The sequence below is a fragment of the Cryptomeria japonica genome, chromosome 11 (assembly GCF_030272615.1).
Source record: "Cryptomeria japonica chromosome 11, Sugi_1.0, whole genome shotgun sequence".
NCBI lineage: Eukaryota > Viridiplantae > Streptophyta > Pinopsida > Cupressales > Cupressaceae > Cryptomeria > Cryptomeria japonica.
In genome coordinates, this window is record NC_081415.1 from 261,659,859 (window position 1) to 261,676,584 (window position 16,726).

A 16,726-nucleotide genomic window follows, 5' to 3' on the forward strand; every position below is an offset into this window, starting at 1 on the left:
AGACTACGATTGCCATTAGGCATGCATTCGATTAAATATAAAGAAGTCTATGTAACATATATTGAAAAAAATCTTTAATTCATTGAATTCCAACTACATAAAAGAAAACATTTGTGTAAACAACAAAAAAAGAAATGGATTTCACACCACACACAAATAGTTCTCATATATGCAAACAAAAATCTACAAATTTACCTAGAAGAAGAGAGATGAGGAGATCTGAAATTTCAAAGCACGTAATATAGATTCTTTCGTTCCTTGACAATGCAAAATGAGAAGAAAATAGAGAAAGACAATGTTATTACTAGATCTATTTGTTCAGACAAGCAAAGTACAATAATAAATACAATCGATGACCACTATTATATTTTTGTATGTGCACTAGGCCATCGAAATCAATGCCTAGTTTCCAACCCCCCCAAAAAATCAAACTTACTAAGAGAGGATGTTTCTAGAGGCTTACTCTACTATGAATATTATAAAATTAAATGTGGCAAGTTCACATATAGTAAAATGTACAATTCTGTATTCAATATATATACAATTGTGAAAAAGTATATTAAATATACATTGAATGAGATGACATTTGTCACTAAAATATATGAGTGATATAAGATTTTGGTAGATCTTTGTGGATTTGAATGATCATTTATCATAATGAAGGAGACCAAAAATTTTATTGACATTTTCGATAGTTGTTAAAATTTTTGACTAAATATTTTAGAAAAATACATTTTTTGCAATGACTGTTTGCAGAATACACTAATAAGAAAAGAGACAAATAATATTATTTGAATGATATGAAAATGTGCAAAAATTAAAATTATAGAAATATAAATAAATTTTAAAAAATAGTCTCAAATGATTACCAAATGAATGCATTAGTATAGTCTCAAATGATTACCAAATGAATTCATTAGTATAGTCTCAAATGATTACCAAATGAATTCATTACACTTCAGAAGACGAATGGAATTTTTGTATTCAAAACGATTTGAACACTTTTCCAAACGTTAAGAGGAGCAAGAGGAGCGTGTGCAGATTCAAATCAGAACGTGCCCTAACGGCACTCAAAGGAGCGTGTCTAGATTCAATTCAGAACGTGCCCTAACGACACCCAAATTACAGGGCAATGGTCGTTAAAAAAGCAATGACCGTTAAAAAAAACAGAAATTCATATCTTATAAATGAACAGTTTACTTGACAAGCAGGACAGATTTCTTGTTTTGTTTTCTTTTTGGTTGATTTGTCTCCCATTGTATGTTTTTGGCGTGGCCATGCCTATTTTTGAAATTTGTTTTCCTGAATTTTGGTTTTGAATTTTGGTTTCCTGAGTCTTGGTATTTCGTGTATCGTCTTTTTTTTTTGGTGGGTTGTCATTTTTTAATGGTCATTTAGTATTCAGCAGGAATAACTCTACAGTCTGGAGTGGCTGATTGGAGATGTGGACAGAAAATAGTGAGTACATCTTATACTCTGCTCTCTTTTTTAATTTCATTTCGAAGAATTTATACGTTTTAAGTAGGTTTTCTTGTTAGTTTGCTTTGTGAGAAAAGAGTTCAGAAATTAGAAAACGCTTGTTAAGACTAAAGTTATCTCTTAGAATAAGACCATCGAGATTTAGGGCAAATTTTTGTGCTTCTGAGAGTAGTAATTATTATATATTACCAGATTCGATGTCGTTCACTAATTTAGGTGAAATTTTACATCTGAAATTTCAGCTAAAATGGGTTTCGATTGAGTAATTGAAAAATAAATTCGATGGGCTCCTTAATGGAAGGGTTGAAGGGATTGCAGAACCTAGGAATCAGATGTATACTAATTTCTCGTGTTCTGACTGTGTAGTCTCCCTGGCCATCCGTTCACTAATTTAGGTGAAATTTTACTTCTGAAATTTCAGCTAAAATGGGTTTCGATTGAGTAATTGAAAAATAAATTCGATGGGCTCCTTAATGGAAGGGTTGAAGGGATTGCAGAACCTAGGAATCAAATGTATACTAATTTCTCGTGTTCTGACTGTGTAGTCTCCCTGGCCATCTTTATCGAGGCTACAGTTGCTATGTTTTCCAAAGGCAAGCAGAGTGGCAGGAAACCATTGTTTCGTCGAGTGACTAAGCCAATGAGCTTTAGGGCAAGTTGAATTCGGGGTTCTTGATGTGGACATCAATCAATTCTGCCAATTGTCCGCATGTTTTGTCGAAGGTGTCAGTGATTTGCACGGTGCATTTCCTCAAGTACTTGATTTCCTTGTGCTTCTTCATCCTACATTTCTTTAATTGGATACCTCCATTTCTTTAATTGGATATTTTGAATTCTTGCTCGTCTACTTTATGTGTAGGGGCTTCCTCTGTTTCTTATTCGGTCCAAGTTGTATCTCCCTCGGTCTTCATTTGGTCCTCAGTCTTCCTTGTGTCTGTCTGACTTGTTCTTGATCTATTTCTATTTCTGCCATAATGACGCTAGGTTTTGTGTGGCAAGTATTTTGGCTCTTGCTGAGGCTATTTTGTAGGGGCTTGGCAACCTTGCTAACCTATTTGATTGATGCATTATGATTATATTCTTCCCCTTTTGTTAAGGAGTACTGTTTTGGTTGAGATTCTTGTCCCCTATTTTGTTGATTCCAATAGCTGGGTTTCCTCGATAGCCCTAGTATGCAAGGAATTTAGTGGACAGAATTGTGGTCAGAATGCTTATTTTGAGACTGTTACATAGCATAAAAAAATTATTTTATAGATTTTTTTGAAATATGTTTCATGGCCATGTTGTGGTGAAAGCGAAATGGATGATAAATTGGATCCCTGTAAACAAATTTCACTGACATAAAAAAAATTCACGCTGCCATCAAATTTACACTGCAAATACATTACATACATTAATATTATAATATATTTCCTCTGTTTTCTAAGATAGACATTCTTACCCAAAAGCCAGTATAGAACAACTTCACTTGAGAGAGCTTTCTCTTTCCTTCTCATCAATAACAATTGTGAGCTTTCTACAGAATTGAAATGAGAATGCAAAGGTAGAGGCAGTCATCCTACATTGTAGTACCTGGGTTTTGTTCTTCCAAATCCTCATTCTAAAATCTTCTGCAGCCAAGACATTTGAAATTTTCAACAACATATATATATATATATATGATTTTTGGGAGGTAGATCCCTTGAACAAATGCAGCATCACCATACGTGGTACAAATGTTTCTTTTCCTCGCCTTTTCTCTTTTATTAGTGCATTTAGTTTTTACGATTAATACATTTAGTTTTTACAGAGTCCAGGGTTTTATTTTGTTATAACTCTGCCTAGATCTATTGAAAATTACTATTTTTTACTTTACTATTAACTAGAATGCCATTAAATAGTCTCAGATTAAATCTGGTTAGCTTGGACTTCTCAATACAATCAACTAGATTTGATGTGGCATACTATTTAAAATCTGGTATTACAGTATCTAAACAAAATATAGATTGAATTAGATTTAACTTCAATACTAGATTAGGTAGTTTCCCTATGGATGACAGAATGCTGACTGTTTGATTTGATTTGGAGAGTCTCCAAACAAAATGTAGATCTATAGATTGAGTTTCTACTATTATTAATCTTATCTGTGGATGACAGAATGCTGACTGTTTGATTTGATTTGGAGAATCTCCAAACAAAATGTAGATCTATAGATTGAGTTTCTACTATTATTAATCTTATTAATGATAATTTCAATAATGATAGTTTCAATAATTTCAAAACTATGAAAATGCTTTCTCTTGAAAATCCTTAGAGTCATTAAGTCCACCCAGTAGTTATTACTAATTCCATTTTTCTGCCTGATCTACACATCTTAATTTTATTTTATAGAAATGCTTTCTCTTGAAATCCTTACAGCCATCAAATCCACCCAGCAGCAATTATTAATTCCTTTTTTCTGCTTGACCTTTACATCTTTATTTTATTTTATTACTGAAGGTTTATTCCATTTGATCCAAAAAAAAATATTAAAAAATAGATTCCCTGGAAAGTATCAATCTCAAGATTCATTGCACACAAGTAACCCTGAGATTTCAATGAAAATTATTCATACTTTAAACACTGGGATTTCCAGACAACCCCGCATTATAGACTTTTCTAAGTTTCAACTAGCCAAAGCTTTTCCATACATTTTAATAGAATCCGAATGACTTTAATGTTTATCTAAGATCAATTTCAACTTTAAGCAGAGGCATTAATGGATAGAAGAGTAGATGTCACTATAAATTCATAGCTTAGGGATTAGCTAGACAAATTACAAACAAAGATCTAAAATGTAGGGGGACAAAAATAAATGTGTAGATAATGATTGTCTGTTTGAGGATGGCTTTTTCAGGTAGACCTCAAATATTTATTTAAACTAAACTATCTGAATTGAGTTAGGAATGTTTGAAGCATGAAATTTGGTATCCTCTACTTATTATTTAGCAATCAATTAGTTTAGCACTCAAAGGCATTATATATCAACTTTATAATAACTATATATAATTTTTCTCTGAACAGGGCAAAGCCAGAGGTGATCGACTTTGCTTGACCATTTTAACAGTATCTTGGTCACCATGTTGTGGAAGTAAGCTTATTTCTTGGTTCTATCATCCATGCATGGTGAGATTTTATGTTTCTTGTATATTGGCTTTCTTGTTCTCAAATCTACTGAGTGTTTATATTGGTCCCTATTTTACAATGCTCTTTCTGCACGACTTTAGGTAGTTTTTTATTCTTTTGTGTTTTCAATGTTGCTCGATGTTATAGTTGATTCTTATATATTCTCAAAACCTTCAACATATTTCATGCTTCATAATTCAAGATTAAGGTATCTTTGTGTGCATTTGGATCGATTGCTGCATTCCCGACATAGCCTTTTCGTCAAATCTATTCTGTGCATACACTGAAATTATTTTACTCTATTTCTTTTGTTTGAAGCATTATGAGTTGTACCTTGACTATACTTCCATTTTGTGCATACAATGAAATTATTTTATTCTATTCTTTTATTTTGAAGCATTATGAGTTGTACATTGACCATACTTCCACAGTTTGCATGCATGTGGACTTTGTTATCTCTGTTTAATAGAGGGCTTGTGTGCACGATTGGTGTGTTACCCTTTTTATTTTATCTTTACAGTTTGCATGTATACAACTTCTGACGAATTTCTGTGTCTTTTGCGTTTTGCACCTATCTGTTTATTTAAAAAATAGTTTGCATAACTTATTTATGCATTTTGCATACATGATTACCAACATGCAAGATCATTAGAAACAATATCATAGAAAATCATCCAGAAAATGACTTTTTTTCAAGTAGACTTCTAATGACTAGCATGGTTACCAAACATTTGTAATCTTAACATCTGAAAAAGTGATTACACCAAAATAGAAGTCCAGGCAAGTAAGGCAGCATGGTATCTTGCCAATACTAAAACAATACCATAATAAATCGTATAGAAACTTAATATTATTGGTATTTCCAAGGTTTTTCTTGTCTCGCTTGCATAATATTTTGAAAACACCTGGAAATTCCTGGGCAAAGCATAAGAGTATCTCAATAGTTATGTTTCTAATTATTTCATTGTCATTGCCATCCTCCATCATGGCTTTTTCATTTGTGTAGAGAAGAATTGTAAACATATTTTGCATTCCATATTTCTGTGGGGTATGCTTTATGACTTAGAATGTTATTTTAGTGTTATATTTGTTGATTAGAGTATTTTGTTTAACTTTTAAACTAACACTTTGTATAATTGTATATCAGAATTATAAAGATTTATAACTAATCTTATTATTATTTTTTGAAAGTTTTGATGTATTTAAAAGATTTTGTAACACTATTTGTGTATTTTCATTATATTCATTTATTGAATTTTCTTATGTCAGTTTTATTTTAATAATAAAATATTTAATTATTGTATATTACATTGGCAAAGAAATTGATTTAAATTTAAAAAATGATTGATGTCGAGTGTTTGACTTGAATGGGTAGTTGCGTAAGTCAAATAATGATAAAATTTCAGAAAAAAAAATATTAGGAATTTAAATTAGTTGTTGAATAATGCAATATGTAATATTTAAGATTGAAGAAAATGTTGTACTTTTGAATCAATTACCAAAATTGGTATTTGTAAATTGATATGTAAACATATTGGTTTTTTAATACCAATTTTTTATTCGGAAGATGTTGTCCCAAACCTGTGGAGAACGGTCATTAGCCATGGCCATTCATTTCAGTCTAGTGTCTATTGGTGTCTATTGATTAATTTTTATATTATTTTTTATTGCATAAAATTTTATATTTTTAAAAATTGTTATTTCATCACTTTAATGGTATGACCTTTTGCAATGTAGCTTAAATTTTTAAGTATTAAAATATCCTTGAATTATAATATTTTCTAAGAACATTGTTAGAATTGTAGTGTAATTGTGTTTGAATATTGTTTTACTCATTGTCCATTGAAGCATGGTTTTGAAGTTTGGCATCAATTTATATTTGATCCATTTTGATATTTGTTGTGCATGTTCAAATTTTGACACTTTGACTTTCACTTTGATTACATTTATTGTAAATATGAAGTGTGTATTTGAGTTTTGACATATATTAATTGTATGTTTAAAGTGACTTTCAATCTTGTTTGTTTAGTATGGTTCACTTTGACATCCACTATTGAAGTGTGTGTTTGTACTTTAACATTTGATTTACTTATTATATATTGAAGCGTGTGTTTGAACTAGAACAAAATTTGTGTGAGGCATGTTTTAACTTTTCACATTCACATTGTGCATGTTTATTGTGTTTACTTCATTCATGGTTGAACTAATTTTTTGTAATTTTTTTTAAAACTTAAGCATTTACTTTTTGTATGTTGAAATTTAGGTTTACTTCAAGTGTAGTTGAACTACCTTTATGTGGTATGTGCTTACATTTGAACTTACACATACACTTTGTATAAAAAGTTCACAAACTTAGCATTCATTGGTGTGTGAAGTATGTATTTGAACAAACTATATGTAAAAACAACTAACTTTGCATGAAGTTCCTTGAACTTTTACATTCACTTTGTCTAATAGTATGGTAAACTTTAATATTAACTTATGTGGATGTTTAAACTTTAGCATTTATTTTGTATATGTTTCAAGTGTGTTTATGAACAAGCTATGCTTTCGTGTTTTTGCTTTTAGTTTCACTTTGTAAGAAGAGTGTATTAAGTTTGACATTCACTTGTGTTGCATGTTTAAAATTTAGTGTTGACGATTGTTTGAATTGTGTGTGTATTATAACATGTTTGAATTTAAGTGTTTATTTTGTGTGTGGTTGAAGTAAATTTTTGTGAAACGTCTTTACAACCACTTTGTTTATAATTTATACTCTGGAATGTGCACTTGTAATTGAACTTTCAATTTCATTTCACTTTGTGTGGAGTGTGTACTAATTTACTTGGGCATTCACAATGTGTGTGAATGTACTTTATCATGTTTAAACTAAGTGTTTACTTTGTGTGTGGCTGAAGTAACTTTTTGTGAAACATGTTTACAACCACTTTGTTTATATTTATACATTGGCATGTCCATGTGTGTTTTAACTTTCACTCACTTTACATGAAGAGTGTATTAACTTTGAGATTCACTTATGTTGCATGTTTGAACATTGTTATTCATATTCTATGTGTTTGTGCCTTGACATGTTTGAACCTAAGTGTTTGCTTTACGTAACTTTTTTGTGAAACATGCTTAAATTAGGCATGCCATCACTTTTGTGTAATTATATTTTGGTATGTTTGAACAAACTCTACGTGTGAAATAAACTAGCTTTGTGTATGTTTAAACTTTAGTAGTTATTTTGTATGTGTGAAAGTGTGCATTTGAACAAGCTATGTGTGAAATGAACATTATGTAAAATATGTTAACTTTGGTAATCACTTTATTTGTGTTTGTACTTTAGCATGTGTGAGTATGTTTGAACTTTCACTAACTTTGACAAACAATTATGTTGCATTTTTGAATTTTAGTGTCAAGTATCTTTCAACTTTAGCATTCACTTTGTGTGTGTTTTTACCTTGACATGTTCAAACTTAATTTTAGTTTGTGTGGTTATTTTTATACTTTAATGAGGTATCTTTGAACTTTAGTATTCACTTATTATGTGTTTGTACCTTGGCATGATTAAACTTAAGCCTTTAGTTTGTGTGGTTCAAGTAATTTTTTGTGAAATATGATTGAATTTTATATGTTTGAACAAACCCATATGTTTAAACAAATTTGCATGTTTATTTGATGTGTGGTCAAACTCTAGCATGTGTTGATGTGTTTTAACCTTGAAATTCATTTATGTGAATTGTCTATATGTGTTTGAAAGTTAATATTGTCATTCAATTTGTTTGTGTTTGAAATTTGGTATTCACATTGAATTAACTTTGACATTTACTTTGTGGAGTGTATTTTAATGTTAAACAAACTTCATGTGTTATGTTTATGTGTCTTGGTTTGGAAGTTAATTTAGATATTCATTTTGTGCTGTATTTGACATTCTCTTTGTGTGGTGTGTCTTTAAACTTTGTCATTTTTAAATAAACTCAATGTGCATCATGTGTGGACTTTAACATGTATTTGTTTTATAACTTTAGTATATTCACTTTATGTGTAGATTATACTTTGTATGAACTATGTTTGAAATTCACTTTTTGTTTGTATGTGCGTGTTCGTTTGAAAGTTAATTTTGGCATATGGTATCTATTTGAACTAACTCTGACATTTATTGTAGTGTGTGTGCATGTTGGAAAGAACTTTGACATCCATTTTTTCTATTGTTGTGGAGTATATGAACAAACTTTAATTTACACTTTGGTATGTGTGTATGAACAAACTTCGATAATGTTCACTTTATTTTGGTACATGCATATGTGTATGTGTGATTGTATCCATTGTGTGTACATGTGTATGTTTGAATGCTAACTTAAGTGTGGTTTGTGTTTAATATAAATATGACATTCACTTTAGTGGTGTATTTGTTTTAACTTTGTTATGTTTGAATAGAATCCATGTGTTGTATGTTTGTGCTTTTGGAAAGTATATAAATGTGTGTTTTTGTATCTTAGCATGCTTGAACTAATGTTTATTTTGTATGTGGTATACTTTGTGTGAAGTATATTTAGCATTGTGTGTGTGTATTTAGCATCAACATTCAATTTGTGTATATCCATGTGTTGTATGCATGCACTTTTGGATAGTATATAATTTTGGTATTTTTTATGCGTGTTTTTGTATCTTAACAAGTTTGAACTAGTTTTTATTTTGTTTGTGGTTATAATTTGTGTCAAGTATATTTAGCATTATGTGTGTGTATTTAGAATCAACATTCAATTTGTGTATATGCATTTGTTTGAATAAAATTTAGCATGGACACTTCATGTGTGTATGTGTGTATGATTCAATAGACTTAGAAATTCAATTTATGAGTGTATGTACGTGTTTAAATTTTGTAATTCACTTTAGCTCCATGTGTGTGAATGTGTGAGCGCACACAATCACTTCTATGTTTTCAAACTAATTTTGCATTCACTTGTGTCAATTGTGTGCTAAAACAAATTGATATTTCCCTTTGTGTGAGATCAAAATTTGGCTTTTTTGTTTTTGTTTTTTGTGTTAAAATAAACTTAAGGGTTGGTAGTTTTCAAAGCAAGAGATAATGTGAGTGCATTATAATATTCTCACATTTATTTGTATGTAGAAAATAAATAACAATATTATAACATGTGAATTTTATTTACATGTGCATGCTCTACTTTTTTCTTAAAAACTACTTATTCTTTGACATACAAACATAAGTTATTTTAGTTTTGAGGAATTGTAATCATTGTTTAATTAATTTATCCCACTTCCTTCTTGTATTGATGTAAAAGATTGAAATTACATTATTTAAATTAAATATAGAGTATAAATAGTTATTTTCATACTTAAAAGAATTTGAATGATAATTTGTATTACAAAATGAAATTGCATATTTTAAATTCAATTTATAGTATAAAATAATTATGTTCGTATTTTGAAGAATTTGAATGATTATTGTAGTGTCTTCACTCGTCGTTTTAAGTTTGATAATTTTTCATCTTTATTTCATGAATGTGAAGGAGAAAAAATGACAATTCATGAAAATAAAAAATTAAATAACATAGATGAAGATATTTTTGTATGTAGTGAAATGTGAGTTCAAAGGAATGATAAAAACATGTTTAAACACTCAAATACATGAAATAAAAAACATCAAGATTGGACAAAAGAATACTAAAGCTTAACAAGAAATATGCAAACCAAATGTAGTATATATGTGTAGTCTCCTTGATCCAACGATGTCTCCTTGATGGTTTGTATGTGCTCACAAATTTGGTAACAGACTAGTAAGAGTCCTCCAAGATGTTCAAGCTATGAAGGTGATGACATGGACAAGGTAGTGATAGCAATGGTTCTTCAAAATGGCATGAGCTCTCCAATTCTCGTCTCATTTGCTTGAATGTTGCATAATGAGAAAATGAATTGGAAGTTTTGGTTTAGTGTGTGGGATGTGAAATGGAGGGTTGAGATTGAAATACGGAGATCAATGGTGAAGGATGATTAGGTTCTTGCATCCATGAGAAATTGACAAATGCCAACTTAGGAGAGCTTGAGAGGAGATAGGGGATTGTGAGAAGTGATGGATGGAGTGAAAGGAAGATTTGTCATTGAGGCATTTCTTGTCTCCATACTCAAGGGTACCTTGGAGAAGGGAATAAAGGAATTTTTAATTCCTTGGAGGGGACAAAGGGGAAAGAGATCCATGTGGGTCCTTTCCAAAAATAGTTGGAATTTAAGGCTGAGGTGGTAATGGGTTTACTTTGGAGGCTGATTTTGGGGATTAGGAACGTGCATATCATTAGAAGAATAATCGTGGATTAGAATGCAAGTGGGAAATGATGGAGGATTTGACACTTGGAGAGAGAATGAGTGGGGGAATTAAAAACTAGATTTTAATTTCAAGTGGGAGATGTATGAGAATGCAAGTGGATGAAGAAGAGGAGATTTTTTGGATTAAATTTAATTTAATTGGAGGTAAGGGTGATAAATTTTCAATTAAGTATATGTGGGATTTTCTTTAATTAAATGTGAAAGGACTATAGATAAATTAACTAAATTAATTTACCTAGGACGATAGAGAAAGTGGACTTCAATTAAAAATTAAATTATATAATTAGCAACTAGACTATAAAAGGAAAGGGATTCTGACAATTAATTTGATCAAATATTAATGGTCAAATTTAAATGTTTACATTTTCCCCCTCTTCGAAATGGCTTTAGAATAACATTGTTTCAAATAAAATTAAGGCATTGAAGATACGAAAAAAGTTGAATGTAAGCATACCCCAAACCAAAGAAGATATTAGTTGAACTAGCAAGGATAGATGATGCCCCCTCAAGAGAAAGGATAGAAACAAGGGCTTGAGCGATGTCTCTATAACAAATAGGGTGAAAAAGATGAAATGTGATAGAAAGAGAAAGAAATACAACATGTAGAAGAAACTATGACAAAAAATGGAGACCGTAGGAGAAAACTGGACAAAAAATAGAGCCTGTAGGAGAAAATAGGGTGAAAAAGATGAAATGTGACGGAAAGAGAAAGAAATACAACATGTAGAAGAAACTATGACAAAAAATGGAGACCGTAGGAGAAAACCAGACAAAAAATAGAGCCCGTAGGAGGTGAACAAATTAAGGTTTTGAGGGACTCTATATAAGAGGAAATTTAAAATTTACCCCTCAATTGCATCCATAGAGCTCAAAATAGAGAGAAAAAATAAAGCATTTAGAGCGAGTGAAAATGACTGCTAGCGGACAACTGAGGCATTGTGTAGATGTTCGAGCGTTACAACTTAGCAAGAGGTTGGATCCATAGGGTAGGAGGTAGAAAGGATCAGTGGGACCAACATCCTTACCAACTTAGGAAATGGAAGGGATAGGATTGACAGAGTCACCACAAGTTTGGTGAGAGTGACGATCTTATCGTACACTAGATGAAAGGATTAGTGAGAAGGGTAAAGACTAGCGAGACTGTTGTATAAACCAGCGGGATCGGGAGTTGGTTAGATTGGCGGGAGCATTGTTCTCGCTAGAGTTGGGATGTGGTTCAAAAAGTTTGCAACAAGGACCAACGAGATTGTGAAGAAAGATAAAATGATAGAAGAAATCTTAGGATGGACTTAAAAGAATATTTGACATGGGTTTGGGTGATTGTGCAATGGAGTATTCTACGTGTTGGAGGTGTAGGAAAGGAGATCTACACTGCTTAGTCTGATAGATGGCTTTGGAGACGCATAGCGAGAGATCATAAACTAGACCGGGTTGTGATACTTGGCTAAAATGTCTTATCTTTGGTCGCACAGAAGATTATTGCAACACTTATTGAGAGATGGCAAATGTTTGATGGAACAAACTTTACTTATTGGAAAGAAAGAATGGAGTATTATTTGGAGACATTGCATAATGGAATCTGGGAGATTATTCACTCAGTCTATAAATGAGCTCATAATGGACCATCAACTCTAGAGGAAATTGAGGCTTAGGAGACAAATGCAAAGGATAGAACACTACTTATTAGTTGTCTAAATGATGTAGTAGTTGGCAAGGTTAAAAGATTGAAGGAAGCCAAGGAAATCTGAAACAAGTTATGTTATACATATGAAGGTGATCCAAAGAACCAACAAGCAAGACTTTTGAACTTGAAGCAAAAATATGAAGGTTTCAGAATGGTTGATGATGAAAGTGTTGAGAGATATATACATAAAGTAAATGATACCATTGAGGTTATCCGAGCTATTGGTGAAGTGGTAGAAGAAAGTGATGTTATTAGAAAGATCCTACGTACATTGACCAAACCCTATAAAATGAAGAAGTGTGCTATTAAATAATGTCATGATCTGAATAACTAATCACTTGATCAACTTATCACAACATTGTTTGCCTATGAAATTGAAGAGATGGAAGATATAAAATCCTATCGGAGAGAAGTTGTTTTTAACGTTTCAAAGATATTGGGAGATAAATCGAAAAGAAATGAGAACTTGGATGAGATTAAAGCAAACTTTGTAAGACGACTAAAGAGAGGAATTGGAAAGTACAAAGGTAAGTTGCCCTTGAAATGCTTTAATTGTGGAAGAATGGTCATTATGCTTCTAAATGTATATATAAAGAAGACTACATAAAACCTGATCATGATGAAAATAAAAGTACAATTAGAAGATATGATTTTAACAAAAGAATAGATGATAGAGATAAACGGAAAAAGAGTTTTTTTCCCTATGGAGGCACATTCATTTGAAGAAGAAGATGGTGATGACTCAAATGAAGAATCTTTATTCTTGGCTATAGAAGAGAAGAATCAAGATAGGTCTAGAAGACCTAAGAGAAAACTATACTGCATGCTAAAATTGAACGAAGATCGTAGATGATTGTTTCTAGATGTTCAAATCACATGACTAGAGATAAATATAAGTTTATCAATCTCAATAAATATGATGGTGGATCAGTGAAATTTGTAGAACGAGAAGTTGCACCAATTTGTGGAATAGGAAGTATTTCGATTGATGGTAAGCATAAAATTGATTAAGTTTATTATGTAGAAGGTTTGAGATATAGTTTCTTGAGTGTAAGTTAGATGTGAAATAAAGGTTATGAAGTTGTGCTCACCAATACAAAGAGATCTTATGAGTTGTGGAATGAAACAACTCCTATTGTAAAGTGTTTTAGAATCTTTGGGAAGTAAGTTCTATATCAGAAGAGATGAGAATGATTTCGGAAATTTTGATACTAGGGAAGATGAAGGAATATTCTTGGGATATGCTACAAATAGTAGGGCCTACCAATGTTACAATAAGAGACTAAACAAGATAGTGGAGACTACAAATGTGAAAGTATGTGAGGTATGGGATTAGATTGCCCCTAAATCTATTCAAGAAACTAAATTTGAGATCATTCCTATTACTATAGAAGAAAAGACAATTTTGGACGGAAACAATGAGGAAGAATCAGATGAATTTGAAGAAGATAAAGAAGAACTAGAGCATATAATCAAACTTCCTTGAAATATGTGTAGAGGAATCATTCAACAAATTAGATAACTTGGAGATAAGAACAAAAAAGTTTAGATAAGAAGAAGTATTACAAAGGTAAATGAGCAAATAAATGGTTGTTTTCTTTCACTCATTGAATCAAAATCATATGAAGAAGGGAGAAAAGAAGAAAGTTGGGTAAAAGAAATGGAAGAAGAATTACATTAGATACAAAAGAATCAAACTTGGAAGCTAGTACCTAAACTAGTGGACAAAAATGTGATAGGAACTAAGTTAAGTGGGTGTTCCAGAACAAATTGAATGAACAAGGACAGGTCACAAGGAACAAGGGAAGATTGGTATGTAAAGACTATTCTCAGGTAGATGGTATTGATTTTGAGGAAACTTTTGCTCCAGCTGTTAGAATGGAAGTTATTAGAATGTTTCTTGATTTTTTTGCCTACAAGAACTTTAGCGTATATCAAATAGATGTTAAGTCAACATTTCTGAATGGAGAATTGGAAGAAGTATAAATTGAGCAATCAGATGGATTTAGATAGTAAGAAGATCCAAATATAGTTTGCAGTTTGAAGAAGGCATTGTATGGACTCAAACAAGAATCTAGAGCGTGGTATGCGAGATTGGACAAATATTTGTTACAACAAATTTTTTATAAAGGAACTGCAAACAACAATCTTTATTCTAATGTTGAAACCATTAAGTTGTTGATTGTTGTTGCTTATGTTGATGACATTAGCTTAACTGACAACGCACAAGTGAAAGGATAAACAATCAAAACTCTAAATGGACAAGAGGGAAAGGTATCCCAAACCTCTAAGATAAGGTCTAAGAGATGTTTAGCATCACACAAGACCATCCCCAAAGATACCAAGCTTGGTTTGTCAAATAAACAAATCACTAGGTCCTAGGTGTCACAAGCGAGCTTTGATAAAACCCTAAATGAAAATGGACGCCCCCAACACCATCAAAACTCACTCAAAACCTACTCAAGAATCCTTAGAGGGTTCCCTAATATTGATACCTTTACAACACATTCAAAAATGGGTCAAACCGACCTCTCTAGCCCTTGCAAACACTACCAGATTGAACTAGCAAAGGAGGGCTCCTGATAGAAACTAAGTGTCCCCTCTAGACACTAGTGCACTAGGAGGACACTAGCACAATGCACTAGTGTCCTCTTCCTGTTCAGGTATCCTAGAACCATGATAGTGTCCAATTTCTATGCTAGAGTCCTCCAGACTAGTAAACTCACGCGCTCGTCCCTAAGACGCATATTCATCCAAAACTAGTGAGATTCATGGATGGACTACTTAAAGCCCCAGACACACTAAACCCTCCAGTGAAGTTGGAATTACTATTTGATCCTCGAATTAAGAGAATTGGGCAAAAAGATGAGAAACTGAGTCAAGTCTTGAGATTCCATGGAGTCATTGGATGACTCCTACAAGACAAGGCAGAGTCTGGGTGGAGTCACTTCATTGCTACTGAACCCAATTCACCTCAACTAGCACATAAGGGACATTCAAGTATCCAACACAACTAAAGTCCTCAATTGGACATCATGAAACACACACTGGGTGGTTTCGGATAAGCCGGGATTGGCTCTCGAGAGCTTAATCCAACAAGGGCTTGGCCAACATTCATTTTAATCATGAAACCAAGTGTTCTCATGATAACATCATAATAGCTCATCAAATGAAAAGCATACAAGATTATGCTTGGTGGATGGTTCCAACACCAGGTCCACTAAAGATACATCCATCTATTGCCATATATCACAAGATTACATTCATCTCCTCCTAGAATGTCCAATATACAAATCATACATGATTATAAATTTTACATAGATTAAAACTTACAAGAAAAGAGAGAAATAGAAGAACAAGTGTTGAGGAAGGATCTCCTCAACTGCACACGATCCAAGTCCTCCAGTCCCCAACGATGGTTGGCAACACCACCTGACCATGTGGAACCTGTAGGTACCAACTCCACCATGCTCGTGGAGATAGTCACATGACCTAAATAGTCACACACTCAAGCAAGAGAGGCAAATAGGCTCACACAAGAGAAAACATGGAGTAAGACTCAACATGAACATAACAATCATCCAAACACTATAAAGACCTCCATATTATCAAAATAATAAATTGCATAATTACAACAATTTTACACAAAATTACACATAATTAAGAATTCACTTTATTGAACAATCCATTATGGCCAATATACCAAAACGTAGTACACAATTGTTATACTAGACACATTGTTTAATGTAACTTGACACAATATTTAAACTTCATGAACCAAGAGATTTGCAAAACATAATAAAACTAGTTAAGTTTCAAGTGATCATAAGGTCGATTTATAATGAATATACAATACTGAATATCATCCTGATAGGTACTCCCAACATCTATCTCCCACACTTACATCATAGGCGAGAACACTTCTAGAGTGCTTTACTGCCCAACCATGAAGCATTTAAGCTTCCTCGGAGATCTTTCTGACATGAAGAACTGTCAACCCTGCACGAAGAAGTCTAGCAACTTGAAACTGGCAGGGGATCTAGAGTCTAGTGCAACTTAGTGTATCTTTAATCTATGATGTTATTGTAATGACAC

The 16,726-nt window shown here is 32.2% G+C and overlaps 1 long non-coding RNA gene across 1 annotated transcript; it reads left to right on the top strand.

Moving 5' to 3' along the window:
* The first annotated feature begins 973 nt into the window (after window positions 1-973).
* Window positions 974-5,488, top strand: LOC131069700 (uncharacterized). The gene is made up of 2 exons (XR_009112207.1): window positions 974-1,458; window positions 4,522-5,488. It is a non-coding gene; the product is annotated as an uncharacterized LOC131069700 (long non-coding RNA).
* Window positions 5,489-16,726: the final 11,238 nt, after the last annotated feature.